Here is an 18,950-nt window from a genome sequence, read left to right as displayed (position 1 = left end):
AACTTGAGCTCCAAATGGTTCTCCTTCCCTTTTGACCCCTGCCCGTGTGTCCAAGCAGCAGTTTATGACCACATATGGGGTATTGCCATAATTGGGAAAAATTGCTTTTCAAATGTTGGGGTGCTTTTTCTCCTTTATGCCTTGTAAAAATATAAAATTTCAACATTTTATTAGAAAAAATGTAGATTTTAATTTTCACGGCCTAATTCCACTAAAGTCAGCAAAAAAAACTGTGGGGTCAAAATGATAACTATACCCCTAGGAAAATTCCTTGAGGGGTGTAGTTTCCAAAATGGGGTCACTTTTTGGGGGTTTTCACTGTTTTGGTCCCTCCAGGACGTTGCAAACGCGACATGGCACCGAAAATCATTCCAACAATATCTGCGCTCCAAAATCAAAATGGCGCTGTTTCCCTTCTGTGCCCTGCCGTGGGTCCAAACAGCAGTTTATTATCACATATGGAGTATTGCCGTAATCGGAAGAAATTGCTTTACAAACGTTGTGGTTCTTTTTCTCCTTTATTACTTGTAAAAATTTAAAAATTCTATGTTTTTTCAGAAAAAAGGGGGATTTTCAATTTTACAGACTATTTCCAATAAATTTAGCAAAACACCTGTGGGGTTAAAATGCTAACTATACCCCTCGATAATTTCCCTGAGGGGTGTCGTTTCCAAAATGGGGTCACTTTTGGGGGCTTTCCACTGTTTTGGCACCACAAGACCTCTTTAAACCTGACATGGTGCCTAAAATATATTCTAAAAAAAGGATGCCCCAAAATCCATTGGGTGCTCCTTTGCTTCTGAGGTCCGTGTTTCAGTACAAGAGGACACGAGGGCCACATGTGGGATATTTCTAAAAACTGTAGAATCAGGGTAATAAATATGGAGTTGCAATTATTGGCTAATACCTTCTGTGGTACAAAATGTTTTTATTACAAATTAATTTTGGCAAAAAAAAAATGTAATTTGTATATTTCACATCTATTTTGCTTTAATTCCTGTGAAACGCCTAAAGGGTTAGGAAACTTTTTGAATTCTGTTTTGAATAGTTTGAGGGGTGCATTTTTTTAAAATGGTGTGATTTATGGGGACTTTCTAATATATAAGGCCCTCAAAGCCACTTCAAAACTGAACTGGCACTGTAAAAATCGCCTTTTGAAAATGTGAGAAATTGCAGCTAAAGTTCTAAGCCTTGTAACGTCCTTGAAAAATAAAAGGATGTTCAAAAAACTATGCAAACAAAGTAGACATATGGGGATGTTAACTAGTTACAATTTGGGCTGGTATTACTATCTGTCTTACAAGCAAATACATTTAAATTAAGAAAAATGAAAATTTTTACAAATTTTCTCTAAATTTTGGTGTTTTTAACAAATAAATACTGAATTTATGGAACACATTTTTTTTACTAACATCAAGTACAATATGTCACGAGAAAACAATCTCAGAATCGCTTGGCTAGGTGAAAGCATTCCCAAGTTATTACCATATAAAATAACACGTCAGATTTGAAAAAATCGGCTGTGTCCTTAAGTGGTTAAAGGGAAGGTGTCACTAATTTTTTTTTATATATATATAATATTGCTTTTAGTATGATATGAAAACATTTTTTTTTTATTTGTGTTCTTGTGTTGTACTTTTTACTTTTTTCTTACTTTTACTTCTCTATGGGGCCATTTTTTTTTCATCTCTGTATGTGTCGATTAACGACACATACAGAGATGGAATACGGCACATACATCCCCATTCACTATAGCGCACGCCGTCTGTGTGGGAACGGCGCATGCGCCGCTCCCACAAAGACCAATAGGAAGGTCTTTGGCATAGCGAAATCCGGCGCCATTTTCATGTGGACCGGAAGCCGCGGCCGGACAGTAAGATGATGACTTCCTGCCCTATGTTCAAGGCAGCAAAGACGCATGGTATAGGAGCGGAGGTGGCAGGAGCACTTAAGTTATGTTTGTGTATGTGATGTGTGTATTATGTTCATGTATGTTCGTGTTATACTCTCTGATTACCACTGTATTTAATCCTCCTACACTGTGCATTCGCTCAGAAAATGGCTGCACACAGTGTAGGAGGTTTGAAGATTCAACCCCTTCCTTCTCCTGGCACTAGCCAGAATAAGGGAAGGGGGATTGTGTGAAGACACTACAGTGAGTGTGTCTACCCCAAATTTGCAGCATAAAGCAATGACTTTGCTTTACCACATTGCCAATGCGGCAATTTTGGGAATTGCTCCCTCCAGTGACCAGCAAATGGAAATGTTATCAATTAGAATCTAATTTATAATATTTCCTGACTTGTGAAAAAATTAAAACAATGTGTAATCACATATACTAACTGTTTAACTGAAAAAAAAGATATAATAATTTCTAGCGACACATTCCCTTTAAGGAATCTATCTAGGGGTATAGTGAGCATTTAGACCCCACACATCTTTTGCAGAATTTATTAGAATTAGGCCGTGAAAATTAATATCAACATTATTTCCACTAAACAGTTGAATTTTTTTCAATTACACAAAGGATAAAGGAGGAACAAGCACCCCAACATTTGTAAAGCAATTTCACCCGAGTATGGCTATACCCCACATGTGGTCATAAATGTTTTTTCGTTAGAAAGAAATTAACCCTTTCCGAACTGATCCATGTTTTGCTTTTGCTTTTTCGTTTTTCCTCCCCGCTTTCCCAGAGCCACAACTTTTTTATTTTTCCGTCAATAGAGTGGTGTGAGGGCTTATTTTTTGTGGGACGAGTTGTAGTTTTTATTGGTATAATTTTTTGGTACATAAGACTTTTTGAGCACTTTTTATGACATTTTTTGTTAGAGCCAAGGTGACCAAAAAACAGCGATTTTGCAGTTTCAAATTCTTTTTTTTTTCACAGCGTTCACCGTGCGAGTTCAATAATGATATATTGTAATAGTTTGGACTTTTACGGACGCAGCGATACCAATTTTGTGTTTGTTTGTTTTTTTTACATTACTTTAGAGAAAAAATGTGAAAGTTGTTTCCTTTTGGACTTTAAATAATTATCTAATTTTTTCCACTAATAATAACTATTTACTTTTGTTTTTACACATTTTATTACTCCCCCTAGGGGACTTGAACCAGCAATCATTAGATCACTAGTAGAATACACTGCAATACTACTGTATTGCAGTATATCGTGATTTTTACAGGCTCCTGTAACAGCGCGATCACTGTTCCTGTCCATTAGTCCCGGGTATCAGCTGTAATACACAGTTGACAACCACAGTGTATGGCACGGGCTCAGTACGTGAGACGCTCCATATATCACCCCCCCCCCCACGCTATTAAGTCATGGTGCAGGAAGGGTTTTAATGCACAGCGGAAGTGCAGAGTGAAAATCACTGATGTGCCATTTTAGAGCACTATATGTTGTGCCCAGTTTGTGCCACAAATACCTCATAAAATATTAATCGGGTTCTCCCGGGTATGGCGATGACTTATTATAGGAAAAAAAGCAGTTCTTGTTTATGTCACTTATAACTTTTATTTTTACACTTTTTTTAAAAACATTTTTATTCTTTTTTTTATTTGTCCCACTAGGGGACATTTAGACATGCAGCTCTGATCGCTGCTGGAACACATTACACTACCTACGTAGTGGTGTCAGGGATCATTACTATGTATATTGTTTGAAAAATATTATCCTTACATATATATATATATATATTCAGTATATTACACAAAGAGATTGGATTCATGGAGCACAAAGAGCCTGCATAACACGCCTATGGAAGACACCGCCCCCTGGAATGCAAAGAGGAGTGTGCAGAAGAATGTACAGGAAAACTTACAGCAGAGGAGCCAATGGGACTTTAGCAAGTCCCACATCTCGAGGGAGGGGCATGTGTCTCCTCTGTCTGTTTCTTTGTTCTGAATAAAGTTCAGTTCTCCTCTTTTCTGATGAAGGGAAAGTTGTGTAGCAAACATTTCTGACTGGTTCACTTCTTTCCAGGCATGCCTTCCGCTTTCAATTTACAGAGGTGGTTATTCGGTGTGAAATGACAGGGCGAAAGGAGCTTCCCTGATATACGGACCTGACAGTGGGGGCGTTTCAAGTGGAGGCTGCTGATCTGCGCTAAACACCTTAAATGTGGCGATCGCTAACGAACGCCGCAATTAAGGGGTTAACTGCCTAAATCAGCGGCGATGGGCCTCTGATCAGCAACGGGGAATGCAAGGCAGACACCCTGCACAGGAAAAGCACGCAGCCACGCATCCATATGAACAGGGCACATGGAGCTGTCAAGTGCCTTTTGCGCACGCAAAACGCCTTGGTTTTTGCGTGCGCAAAAACGGCACGTTCGTCTGAATCAGCCCTGATGCTAGGAGCCCCGCTCCCTGCAGTGTGTTCGGTCCGGGATTAGTGGCCGAAATACGTTCCGTCCATTACGGACGTAATGTGCTCGTGTGATTCCATCCTTACAGGCAGAATATTCTGCCTGCAAAACACTCTGAACAGGGCCTAACCTTTTAACCCCTTAATACCAAAGGTGTTTTAAACCTTAGTGACCACAGAAATTTTCGCAGTTTTGCTATTCACAGATGTAACACAGTATAACTCTGTATGTGTTTTATGTATCGATGTGAATTTTGCACTGTTTTCTTGGGACATGTAGTGCTTCCTTTTTGTGGTATATATGTATAGGTACTTTTTTTTATAGCCGTGGAAAGACAGAAAAAAAAAAAGCACAATTTTGATTTTTCATCATTTAAAATGTAACAGTTTGAAAATAAAAGTAATTGTATCATGCAAATGTATTGAAATATATTTTTTCATTTATCCTGATCATAAGGACACCTGACTTGGAGGTGTAGTTTATTTTTTTTGACCAGAAATATAGTATAAAACACAAGTGCCCCTTTTTTCAATTGCGCACTAAAATGTCTTAATTTCGTTTTTTACACCACGGTATTAATGTATGGGTAATGGACTTGAAGTCCAATAAATAATGGTTAAAAAACATTGTGTTCTACAAACTAGACACTCTAAACACCATATGACATATTGGTAAAAGTGACATCTTTCCACATTCTGCTATTTCTCCCGTGTACGGCGATACCAAATATGTGTGTCTAATCTATTATATGGACCCGTTATAGGGCATATTATAGGAGTCAATTTTGGCTTTTAGAGGCCTGTCACACCAGAGTTAATTTTAGTGCACCATGCTGCATTTGCCATAGTACTGGAGCGGCAGACTGTCAGAATTTACCAAAATGACCATGATACAAAAAAAATACACACCCCAAATTCTATTTCTAGCGGTTCAAATTCTGTTTTAACCCTTCACACTTCTTTCAGAATTTGTCCAAACTTGGACCCAAAAAAATGTAAATTGCATTTTTTTTTTACAAAAGTGGCACTTTTCTTAAGCCATTTCGAAACACCATATGACATACTGTTAAAAGTGACACCTTTCCACATTCTGCTGTTTCTCCCGTGTACGGCGATAGCAAATATGTGTGTCTAATCAATTATATGGACCCGTTATAGGGCATATCATAGGAGGAGTCCATTTTGGCTTTTGGAGGCCTTTTTACGCCAGAACTGATTTTAGGGAACCACGCTATATTTGCCGTGGTGCTGAAGGTCATTTTGACAAGTATAAATGTCCTGCTAATATTCATCTAGGGGTATAGTGAGTATTTTTAATAGGTGGAAAGATTTATATAGATTTTTTCAGAAAATACACTATTGCTGCATTTTTACAGTGAAACATTATCTAATAAGCAACCCTCCATTTTGGTTCTCCCTACAACAACAGTGTGAAAGTAAATGAATTAATAATGTGGGTAATATCACGGTCTTTGCCTTCATAGGTTCTAAAGGCAGATGTGTAGCCTGTACCGCTCTCACAGAGCTTGTAGATTTTAACCCCATATTTTGCTCTCTTTGAGGGGATGCACTTGCGGAATGAGAGCCTGCTTTTGTAACTCATCAGCGATTCATCCACCGCTAGGTTTTTTTTGGGGTTGTGCACCGGCATAAATGACTCCTCCAAAGTTTTTACATGGGGCCTTATTTTATACAGGCGGTCACGGCCTGGATCACTAAGGGGGGCGCTGGTGATTGTCGTTAAAATGAAGGAAGAGCATTAGCACTTCATATCTGCTTCTGGTCATAACGGCTGGAAAAACAGGTGTGGCATGTGTAGGGCTTGTTGCCCAATATGACCGAATTGAGGGCTTTTTCACTTACCCCATGTTGAGGATGAGCCATAAAAATTTTTTAAGTTCGCCAGTATTTGTGGGGTGCCACTGCTTTGCATAGGAGGACGTTGGCTTTTCAGCAAAGAATTGTCGAATACAGATTGGTTTGGTTAACAACCAGCTCCAATAGTTCAACTGTAATAAATGTTTTAAAAAAAATCGAGGGCTGTAAAATTTTCCACATCAATATTTATCCCTGGTGTGGCAATAAATTCTGGGATATTAGGGGAAAATGACTCTGTGGGTACCCACTCCATATATTCTGGGGGAATAGAGTGGGCCGTGTTTTGTGGTACTTCTGCGACATGCCCTGTGCGTGTGACACTTGCATTTGCAGAAAGTGTATCACTGTCGTTGCTATCACTGGTAGAATACATTTCTACCTCGGACGCGGTTTCTGTATCGCTTTCATCAGTCAGAAATTAACATGGCGTATGCCTCTTCCACCGTGAACCTTCTATGGGCCATTGTAATTCCACACACGTACGACAAAGACTGTAACCAGATGCACACGCAGACCAATTTTATTATTTCTTCTTTACTTTTTTTTTTTCACACAAAAATACACGGACGTCACAAAAGCACGCTCCACAAAAAACTGATGTCGAACAAACACAGACAATAAAACTTTTTTTTTTTGCACAAAAAATAAATAAAATACAGACGTCACACACGTACACTACACAAAAACCCTAGGGTAAACCTAGGCTAACCTTAGACTAAACCTAGACTAACTCTAGAATAGAACCTAGAAAAACCCTAAGGGCACGTTCACACGTGGCGGAATTCCGCTGCGGACAGTCCGCAGGGGAAATCTCCAGCAGCCGTTTTTTACATTTGTTTCTATACATTTTTAGGAAAGTTAGTGCAGACGTTGCAGAAAACTCTGCAGAATTTTCCCTCCGCAGCATGCACTGTTTGTTGCGGAGAAGCGGAATTTCACTGCGTACTTCAGCCTTTGCAATGGAAAAACTGAAATATGTGGCAAGTCCGTTGTGTTTTCTGCAACGTCTGAACTACCTGTCAAATATGCAAATGTTGGTGCAGATTCGTTGCGTAATTGCCCCAAATCTGCACCATTTGCAGCGGAAAAACGCCGCCAGGTGTGAACGTGCCCTAAGGATAACCCTAGCCTAGGTATACAATTGAAGTTTATATAAAGTTTATATTAGATTTTTTGTAATTTTCTGTCTCCTCTCATACAAATGTGAGGAGAGACAGGTAGGAGAAACACTTCGTTTTTCATTTTGTGATCACTGTGAATGGTTCTCACAGTGATCACATGAACGGAGACCACTGTTATTGGTCTCCGATAATCACTCTGAAGCCAAGGCTATTGCTAACAGCCTTGGCTTCAGAGGCAGATTAGCCGATGACTGGGAAAACCGCTCAGATGCTGCCACCTCCCTCCCAAACAACTCAGATGTGGCGCTTGCTATTGAGTGCCGCATCTGAGGGGTTAAATACGATCGGAGACCACTGCTAGTGGTCTCCGATCGTTGTCCTGAAGCCTGAGGCTGTTACCAGCAGCCCGGTTTTCAGCAGCACCCCGCACGACGCCGGCCGTTAATGGGTTAAAGGTGTTTTCTGACCAGCGCTTGAGAAAACCACCATGGCCATGTTTTTAATTTCTTCTCTCAACTCATTGTCATTTTTCTTAATAAAGCTGTAAAACTCTTGTCTCACGGGGAAATTAAATTAAAGAGAACCTGCCCATACATGTGCAGCATGTAATAGGCAGGGCTTCTAAATGCCAAGGGGGCGTGATCTCTTCGCCCTGACACTGTCTAATCAGCTACAGACAGTGTCAGGGCAGCTTGCGCTGTGTTCCCTCCCACGAGAACGTGTGTGCGTCGCAGGACGGAACATAGCGCAAGCTATCCTAACACTGTCCGTAGCGGATTGGACTGTGTCAGAGTGAAGAGATCACGCCCCCTTGCCATTTAGTTACAAACGCCCCATTAACAGTTCAGGGGATTATTTACATATTGGGCACCAAATATAACCGCACCGATATGTAAATAATGGAGGAAGCTAGGAAAAATACATTTCAAGTGAGCCAGTGTTTGTGAAGCCCTGCCTATTACATGCTGCACACGTATGAGCAGGTGAAAGGTTCTCTTGAAGAAGATTTCCTTCTCAGTTTGGCTGATCACGGCTGTGTTTACATCTCATTTTATGTACACGTTTGTGGTATACAGCAATGTGAAAGTGATTAAAACAATGTTTAAAGGGAATGTGTCGCTAAAAAATGTTTTATTTTTTTCAGTTAAATAATTATTTTTAAAGTTAAAAAAAATTAAAAGCAATGTGTAATAAAAGTCAGGAAATATTATAAATTAGATTCGAATTTATAACATTTCCATGTGCTGGGCATTAGAGGGAGCAGTTCCCAAAACTGCAGCATGGTCAATGTGGTAAAGCAACCTCATTGATTTATGCTGCAAATTTGGGGTGGACACACTCTAGTGTCCTCTCACAATCCCCCCCCCCCCTCTCCCTTCTTCTGGCTAGTGCCAGGAGACGGAGGGGTTTGAATCTTTAAACCTTTTACAGTGTGCCCCGCCATTTTCTGAGCGACTGCACAGTGTAGGAGAATTAGATACAGGGCTCAGCAGACCGTATATAACACACACAACACATGAACATAATACACACATACACGAACATAAATTACCTGTCGCCACTGGTCCACGCTCCTATTCCTGTACATATGGTCGGAAGTTGTCATCTGACTGTCCGGCAGCGGCTTCCGGTCCACATGAAAATGGCGCCAGATTTCGCTCTGCAAACGAGCTTCGTTTTGGTCTGTGTGGGAGCGGCACATGCACTGTTCCCGCACAGAGGGCATACGCTTCTGAGAATGGAACGGCTCCCGTTCACATTTTTCTATGGGGTTATATGTACTGTATTCCATCTCTGTCGTTAATCGACAGATGAAAAAAAAAATAGCAGCCCCATAGAGAAGTAACAGTAAAAACAATGTAAAAAGTAGAACATAAGAACACAAATAAATAAAATGTATATTAAAAGCAATATGATAAAGAAAAAATAAATTTCATGACACCTTCCCTTCAAATGATTTACGTTTGTGTAGCGGCCAGCTTGTCTGGAGTCATCTTGTTGTTTTTGTAATGAATAAGTCGTTACTTCTTTAACCCCTTAATGACCAGCCTATTTTGGACCTTAATGACCAAGCTATTTTTTACGTTTTTCAATCGTCGCATTCCAAGAGCTATAACTCTTTCAGTTTTGCGTCGACATAGCTGTATAAGGTCTTGTTTTTTGCGGGACAAGTTGTATTTTTTAATAGCACTATTTTTAGGTACATATTATTTATTGATTAACTTTTATTAACTTTTTTTTGGGGGGGAATAGAAAAAAATCTGAAATTTCACCACTCTTTTTTGCGTCCTAAATCTACGCCGTTTACCGTGTGGTATAAATAACACAATAACTTTATTCAGCGGGTTGTTACGATTGCAACGATACCAAATTTGTATAGTTTTTGTATGTTTTACTACTTTTACACAGTAAAAACGCTTTTTTTTCTAAATGATGTTTTTGTGTCTCCATGTTTGAAGAGCCGTAACGTTTTTATTTTTTCGCCGATGCGGTTGTATGAGGGCTTTTTTTTGCGGGAAGACTTGTAGTTTTTATTGGTACTATTTTGGAGTAGATGCGACTTTTTGATCACTTTTTATCACATTTTTTTAAAGTCAGTATTCACAGAAAACAGCAATTTTTCCATAGTTTTTTATTCATTTTTTTACGGCGTTCACCGTGCGGGTTAAATAATGCAATAGATTTATAGTCGGGGTCGTTACGGACGCAGCGATACCAAATATGTGTAACTTTTAACTTTATTTTGTTTTTTTAATAGTAAAGCATTGTGTAAGGGGAAAAGCTGGGTTTTTCATTTTTTTCAAATTTTTTTTAAAATTAACTTTATTAAACTTTTTTTTAACTTTTTTACTAGTCCCATTAGGGGACTATAATATGCGATTCTGCGATCACATTTATAATACACTGCAATACTTTTGTATTGCAGTGTATTACTGCCTGTCTTTTTAACACGGACAGGCATCTGCTAGGTCATGCCTCCGGCATGATCTAGCAGGCATTTGCTCCAGGCAGACCTGGGGGCCTTTATTAGGCCCCTGGCTGCCATTGGAGACAGACACTCGGCGATCGTATCGCCGGGTGTCGGTGGGAGAGAGGGAGCTCCCTCTCTCCAAAACCACTCAGATGCGGTGCTCGCTATTGAGCACCGCATCTGAGGGGTTAAACGTGTGAGATCGATACTAATATCGATCTCACACGGCAGAGCAGGGACGCTCCCAGCCCTCAGCTGCCTCTAGCAGCTGAGAGCAGGGAGATTTGACAGCTCCCTGCTCTGTAAACTTAATCCGATGCCGCGACGTAAAAAGTCTATGGCATCGGAATAAGGCCCGTTAGAGACCGACGTAGAAACACGATGGGCCGGTCACTAACGGGTTAATACAGGTTTTCATGTTTCTAAGATGTGCCATCTTTGACCTTGGTTCCCATACGAGGCATGGAGAGAAGGAACAGGGAGTGAGATAGGGGAGATCTCGCATACATTTTTGCCCTATCTTACAGGAATATTCTTGCCAAGAGAGATAAGGCCACCTGTAAACCTAATGTGTGAAGAATTGATGCATCTGGACTGTATCGTATGTCTGTAATTGGCTGAATTTGAAATATTGTCACATTGCCTCATTGGTTAACCTCAAGCCTACACCCCTTGTGAATGATATTATTGTAATTGAGTTTGGCAGTAAACCACAGAGAAGGATTTTGAGCATACAAGCATGGTCTCGTGTCATCTTTTTCTCAGAGTATATATATATATATATATATATATATATATATATATATATATATATATATAGATACCAGCATAGAACGTAGTAACGGCACCAAGACTTCAGGACGGATGAAAAACAGGGTGGATTTATTCACCTGAAGAAATAACAGCAACGTTTCGGTTCAACAGGAACCTTTCTCAAGCCATCACACATTAACAATGGTGTCAAGTATAAATAGGGGGAGCATACATTATACAGCAATCAAGCTAATAACAGTACAATTCCCATTATATTCATGTGAATAAAAGTTTCACAACACAATAAAAACAGTGTTGCAAAAGTGTATATCTTTTATCTAAAAAAAGCCGAACATAGGCAGTGTGTCAAATATATAGATAGTGTACAAACGCCGTAAATAACGACAATAAGGGCAACTAGGATGATTGGGAAGGAGGCAGGGGCCAATTATAATTAAGTGAGGATCAATAAACTTACAGTTAGTAGTCCAACAGTAATGTCCACATAGCCAGCGTGTACAGTCCGCGCGCTTCAACTGCGCATGCTCCAAGATGGCGTCCAGACCGGATATTCAATCCGGTGGAACGCATCTAACAGAGCGGTCGTAACTGCGCATGCGCGGAAACGGAACTTGCGTTCCAATCTCACTGCGCAGGCGCCAATATCGAGACAAGTCAGAGATATTTATATAAATAGTATAGACATATAATTTTAGCAATAGGGCAGGATCCAAAAATTTAGATAGGGAATATAATGCATCATCCACCGAAACCGATGGATTTTGCAGCCTAATGCCCATAGTCCAAACAACAGACTGTCTATCCAAAACCCCATACACTGTGGAACCACAGATTTAACCCCTTAATGACCGGGCCATTTTGCACGTTAATGACCAAGGATTATTTTTTATTTTTTCACTGTCGCATTCCAAGAGTCGTAACTTTTTTTTTATTCCGTCGACATAGCTGTATAAGGGCTTATTTTTTTGTGGGACGAGTTGTATTTTGTAATTGTACCATTTTTAGATGCTTATAACATATTGATTAACTTTTATTAACTTTATTTTAGGAGAGAATTGAAAATAAGCAGCTATTCCAGCATTGATTTTCATGTTATAAATTTACGCTGTTTATTATGCAGCGTAAATAACATGTTAACTTTATTCTATGGGTTGGCACGATTACGGGGATACCAAATATGTAAAGGTTTTATATGTTTTTTCTACGTTTGCACAATAAAAACCCTTTTTGATAAAAATTACTTGTTTTTGCATCGCCGCATTCCAAAAGCCGTAATTTTTTTATTTTTCCGTCGATGTGGGCTTTATTTTTGCGGAACAATGTGTAGTTTTCATTAGTACTATTTTGGGGTACATGGGACTTATAGATTAACTTTTATTTTATTTTTTATAGGGGGAATGGGAGAAAAGAGAGAATTTTGACGTTGTTTTTTGCGTTTTCTTTGGACGCCGTTCATCCGGCGGTTTAATTAATGTGTTCATTTTATTGGTCAAGTTGTTACGATCGCTGGGATACCATATATGTGTATGTGTGATTCGTTTTGACAGTTTTACTAAATAAAACCACTTTTTGGGCCAAAAAAGTAGTTTTATTTGACTTTGACTGTAATTTTTTTTTATTTTTTTTCACAAACTTTATTTAACTGTTTTACATTTTTTTTTTGTCCCACCAGGGGACTTCACTATGCGATCTGCTGATTGCATATATAATGCTTTGGTATACTTAGTATACCGAAGCATTATTGCCTGTCAGTGTAAAACTGACAGGCAATCTAATAGAAAAAAATGGGATATGAACGGCGCTGCAACTCAAGAATGATGCTTGGAATGGTTATAATGATAAGATCTTTTATTCAATAGGCTACGCGTTTCAATGCCGCACCGGCATCTTCCTCATGGCCTGAGGAAGATGCCGGTGCGGCATTGAAACGCGTAGCCTATTGAATAAAAGATCTTATCATTATAACCATTCCAAGCATCATTCTTGAGTTGCAGCGCCGTTCATATCCCATTTTTTTCCTCTGCAATCATTTCTACACGGAGACCCATTGGTGTGACCGTCTGGGATTTCGGCTGCAGCACTTACTATCCTATGTGACTGATCTTACTTCTTGTGGTAAGCCTACACCTGTCACATTTTGACTGCTATTTTTGGGCTTACTTACGCTATGTGGCGCCGTGTGTTTTTTCTTGTATCAGGCAATCTAATAGGTCATGCCTCCGGCATCGCCTAACAGGCAGATGCTGAAGACAGACCTGGGGGTCTTTGTTAGACCCCCGGCTGTCATGGAAACCCGACGGCGACCCGCGATTTGTTTGCGGGGGCACCGATCGGGGGACAGAGGGAGCTCCCTCCCTCTGTCAAACACATTAGATGCCGCTGTCACTATTGACAGCGGCATTTAATGGGTTAAACTGCCAGAATCGGAGCGCGCTTCGATTCCGGCAGTTGCAGCAGGAGCCAGGCTGTGTATAACAGCCGTGCTCCTGCCGCTAATCGCGTGGGTACAGTGACAGTACCCGCGCCATCACAGGACGGATATATCCGTCCTCCTGCGCGAACTAGCAGCTGCTGAGGACGGATATATCCGTCCTTCGGCGTTAAGGAGTTAAAGAACACTCAGATCCAAAAGCCATATACTGTGACTATGGTCACTTTGGGAGCAATTAAGAGGACTGATGACATTACAAAACACCCTAAATAGGGATGTAAAGTGTCCCAAAAAAGGGAACAATCATATTCCACATATATGCACCACATAAATTAAATATACAAAAATTAGTATATAATTTGATTGTTCAGATGGAGACTAAAATTGAGGTTTATGGAAAATCTTTAATTAGATCTGGGCTATAATACAATGTTATGAAAAAACAAAACAAACAATTGGTACACTGTATCGCTATAGTCTATGTGGAACAATACATAAGAGACATCAAGTTGAATATTTCAAATAAAGAATCAACGATCCCCGCGAAAAAGCCTCTGCTACCTTCCATCATCCTTCACAGTGCTTGAAAGAAAATTGTGTATCTAAAAGTGAAAGAATAAACGAAGAGAATTATTATCAAACAATTATTCCTAAATATACAAAGAATATACAAATAGTTAAAAAATCACATATAAATACAGAGTCAAAATAAGACTCCACAAATTTTTATACATGTAACACAAACTACACCAAGGAGAGCAAAGACCGTACAAAAAAAAACCCCAGGTTCCCGGGCAAGTTACCCCCCAATACATTAGATGTGTGGGCTATAGGGATATTCTATATTTAGGCCCTTTGGGGACATAGTCTCTAACCTATAGATCCACTCCAGCTCTTTCCTTTTGAGGACCAACCCCCTATCACCCCCACGTCTCAACTGAGGCACAGAATCTATGATTCTGAATCTCAATTGGGACCGTGTGATTTTTTTTTTCAACAAAATGCCTTGAAACTGGCAAATCCTGCCTCTTTGTTTTGATATTTGATTTATGGTTTCTCAACCTGAGGCGCAATTCCGTTGTGGTTTCACCAACATAGTGTAAACCACAAGGACAGCTCAGAAGATAAATCACAAAGGAAGATTGACATGTAAAGAAGCCCTTAATGTGTATTAATTTACCCGTTTGAGGATGGTTAAAAGAACCACCCTTAATCATACTATCACATATATTGCATCCCAAACAGGGGTAGCAGCCATTTTTGGGGGGTACCAAGAACATTTGACTCCTACGACTAGACCCGATATCCGCTTTGACAACCATATTTTTAATTGATTTGCCTCTTCTATATGCCATCATGGGTCTGTCCTGGAATTCGGCTATATTTGGGAAGGCTCTACTTAGAAATTTCCAATCCCTCCGCAAAATTTCACCGATTTGTGAACTTATTGTGGAGAAAGTCGAGATGAACGAATTTCCCACCTAAAAGATCGTGTCTATCCAATGAATCAACCTTTCGTCTGTTCGACCAGTGTATTTAAGAGGAAAATTATTGCTAGAAATCTATGTGAATTTCTACAAGTTACATTTCCTGTTACTCCTGTTCTCTATCTCCTACCTAAAATACATAAGGATTCCACTCGGCCCCCTGGACGCCCTATTGTATCAGGGAGCGATTCTTTATTTGTCCCGGCAGCCATGTTTATTGATAAAATTCTTAGGCAGTTTGCCATTGGTGCAGACTCCCACATCAGGGACACCTCGGACTTCCTGGTCAGAATTCAGGATCTTTTGATCCCTGACCAGTCGGTCTTGGTTACCCTTGATGTGCGGAGTCTCTACACCTCAATTGCCCATCAGGAGGGCATTGATGCCTCACTTTCTTATCTAGAAAGTTCAGGCTTTTCTGAGGACAAAATTGGGTTTATTAGATCGCTATTGGAATTTATCCTTACAAAAAATTATTTTTTGGTAGGAGATACATTTTATTTGCAGAAGAGAGGGACGGCTATGGGGTCGAATATGGCCCCCACCTATGCAAATATTTTCATGCGTTGGATGGAGGAGGACCTTATCTATGTGTCCCACCACTTCAGTCAGGTACTGCGGTGGTGGCGATACATAGATGATGTCTTCCTCATCTGGACTGGTTCTATTAGTCAATTGCAGGAGTTTTTGGGATTTCTCAATGATTTAAAACCTACGATTACATTTACCATGTCATATTCCACAGTTGCCATTGAGTTTTTGGATACTCGGATTTCCATTAGCGGTAATAAGCTAATTTCTGATCTGTTTTCGAAGAAAACGGACAGAAATAACCTCTTGCACTATACCAGTGGACATCCGAGGACTATGTTGAGATCTCTACCCTATAGCCAACTGATTAGAGTCAAGAGGGTGGTAAGTCAGGAAGACAGACTATCCCCACGACTTGATCAGATGTGTAAAAAAAATTCTGATCGGGGCTACCCAAGCCATGTTTTGGAGTCGAACAGACGAAAGGTTGATTCATTGGATAGACACGATCTTTTAGGTGGGAAATTGATTAAAGCAAAGAAAGTCCGGTTACCCTTCATCTCGACTTTCTCCACAATAAGTTCACAAATCGGTGAAATTTTGCGGAGGGATTGGAAATTTCTAAGTAGAGCCTTCCCAAATATAGCCGAATTCCAGGACAGACCCATGATGGCATATAGAAGAGGCAAATCAATTAAAAATATGGTTGTGACTTCCGGTTCCGGCGCTGGCGATGCAGGACGCGAGTGACTGAGCTCCCGCTCCCAACTAGCCTGCTTATCTGCAAAAGCCACTTTGGTGGCGACAACCGGCTGACAGACACCGTCCCTGCACACAGGAAAGTACCCGGGGGTGGATGCATGGACCGATACCTCCTCAGGAGCGCACATAAGCCAGCCATGGATGAAGTAGACGCAGGAGTAAACAGGGGAGGTAAGATGGCGGCGTTTCCCGCCACTGCTCCCCTGCTGTATTCACAGGAGGAGGAACAGCTACGGCCTCAGTCCCAGTCACTGATTCCAAGCCCAGCAGAGCCCATAATTGCTTCTAACCAAGGACCTGTGGACTATATAGCATTAGCCCATGAAGTGGCTAAACGCATAGCCCCCGACCTGCAAAAAGCGCTGGAAAAAACGGCGCAAGAGTCGCTCAACCGCATGCATGCGGACCTGGCACAAGTAACCTCCAGGACTAACGAATTGGAGCAACGTTTATCACTGCTGGAGGATGAGAATGAGCGCCTACAGTCCAAGCTTAAAATGGTGCTATCCAGTACTACGCAGTTGGGGACAAGGTGGAGGACCTGGAAAACCGATCCAGGAGGAGTAACCTGCGAATAGTGGGCCTGAAGGAAACGGTGGTCCCTTCTGAGCTGCAACGTATATGCGAGAGATCTCTGCCGGCAGCATTGGGTCTCCCACGTCCATGCCGGGTGGAGAGGGCACACAGGGTGGGATCGGACCCAAGAAATCTCCCATCAGCAGACAATAGCAGCAGTTCGTTTCGCCCCAGACAAGTCATCTTTAAGCTGCTGGATTATAATGACAAGGTGGCAATGATGAAGGCATATCGAAGTAGATCCCGGCCCTTGGAGATAATGGGCATGAAAGTGCTACTTTTTGAGGATTATTCTATGGAGGTAGCGAAACGTAGGCGAACCTTCAGCAAGATCTGTACGGAGCTGTTTCAAGCGAAAGTGCGCTTTAACCCCTTAGTGACCAGCCCATTTTAGGCCTTAATGACCAAGCTATTTTATTCGTTTTTCTATAGTCGCATTCCAAGAGCTATAACGTTTTTATTTTTTCGTCTACATAGCTGTATGAGGGCTTGTTTTTTGCGGGATTAGTTGTACTATTTAATAGCACCATTTTTGGGAACATATAATTTTTATATTAACTTTTATTAACCTTTTTTGGGGGGATTATAACAAAAACCTGAAATTCCGCCATTGTTCTATGCGTTTTTAAATTGACGCCGTTCACTGTGTGACGTAAATAACATGTTACCTTTATTCTATGAGTCGGTACGATTATGGCGATACCACATATGTAGAGTTTTTTTATGTTTTACGACTTTTGCACAATAAAAACACTTTTGAACTAAAATTATTTGTTTTTGCATCGTCGCTTTCCAAGAGCTGTAATTTTTTTATTTTTCCATCAATGTAGTGATTTTTTGGGCTTCTTTTCTGCGGGACAAGACGTAGTTTTGAATGGTACTGTTTTGGGGTGCATGGGACTTATTGATTCATTTTTATTATGACTTTTTTTGGGGGGCAATGGAAAAAAATTGCAATTTCGCCATGGTTTTTTGCGTTTTTTTTTTACGGTGTTCACCTTGCGGTTTAAATGACATATTAACTTTATTAATGGAGTCATTACGGTCGCGGCGATACCACATATGTGTACTTTTTTTTTTTTTTTACGCTTTTACTAAATAAAACCACTTTTTATGGAAAAAATGATTTTATTTATTTTTTTACTGTACTTTTTATTAATAATCTTTATTTCACTTTGATGACTTATTTTATTAGTCCCACTAGGGGACTTTACTGTGCGATGTTCCGATCGCTGCTATAATGCTCTGGTATACTTCGTATACCAGAGCATTATTGCCTGTCAGTGTAAATCTGACAGGCAATCTGTTAGGACGTGCCTCCGGCGCGTCCTAACAGGCATATGTCCAGGGCAGACCTGGGGGCTTTTATCAAGCCCCCGGCTGCCATGACACCCCATCGGAGACCCGCGATTGCATTCGCGGGCCGCCGATGGGTGACAGAGGGAGCTCACTCCCTTTGTAAACAAAGTTAAATGCCGCGGTCGCTATTGACGGCGGCATTTAACGGGTTAAACGGCCGCGATCGAAGTAAACTTCGATCGCGGGCGTTGGAGCAGGAGCTCAGCTGTCATCAGACAGCAGAGCACCGGCTCCTGCCTGCACGGGAGACCCGTGCAGCACTTAGGCTGACGTGAAAAGGCGTCAGCCTAGCCTAAAGCCAATTAGTGACGAACGTTAAAAGGCGTATTGGTGGTCACTAAGGGGTTAACCTACAGTATCCGGCTATTTTACGAGTGTTCCAGGCAAACGGGCGGGCCAAGATGTTCGCCACAGCAAAGGAAGCGGAGGAGGCTCTGGCAGAGCTATGTGGAAGCTGCCCCTGGAACGAGGCGCGACACACTCCAGACCACAGCCCACGCCACAAGTCAAGAGAAGTTGGAGGGAGTCGTTCGGATATGGAGCGGACTTGGGCTGAAGCATTATTGCCCACACCTGGCAGAGAACGTGGAGGAAGAGCCAGGAACAGAGGTGCGTCTCCGAAGCCGCAGAGACATCCGCGTGATCATTCCAGGTCCGCGTCCTCGGATTGAAAAAGGAAGATTGAGGACTA

Source organism: Rhinoderma darwinii, chromosome 3 (assembly GCF_050947455.1).
Source record: "Rhinoderma darwinii isolate aRhiDar2 chromosome 3, aRhiDar2.hap1, whole genome shotgun sequence".
Lineage (NCBI taxonomy): Eukaryota > Metazoa > Chordata > Amphibia > Anura > Rhinodermatidae > Rhinoderma > Rhinoderma darwinii.
This window is presented reverse-complemented; position numbering follows the sequence as displayed.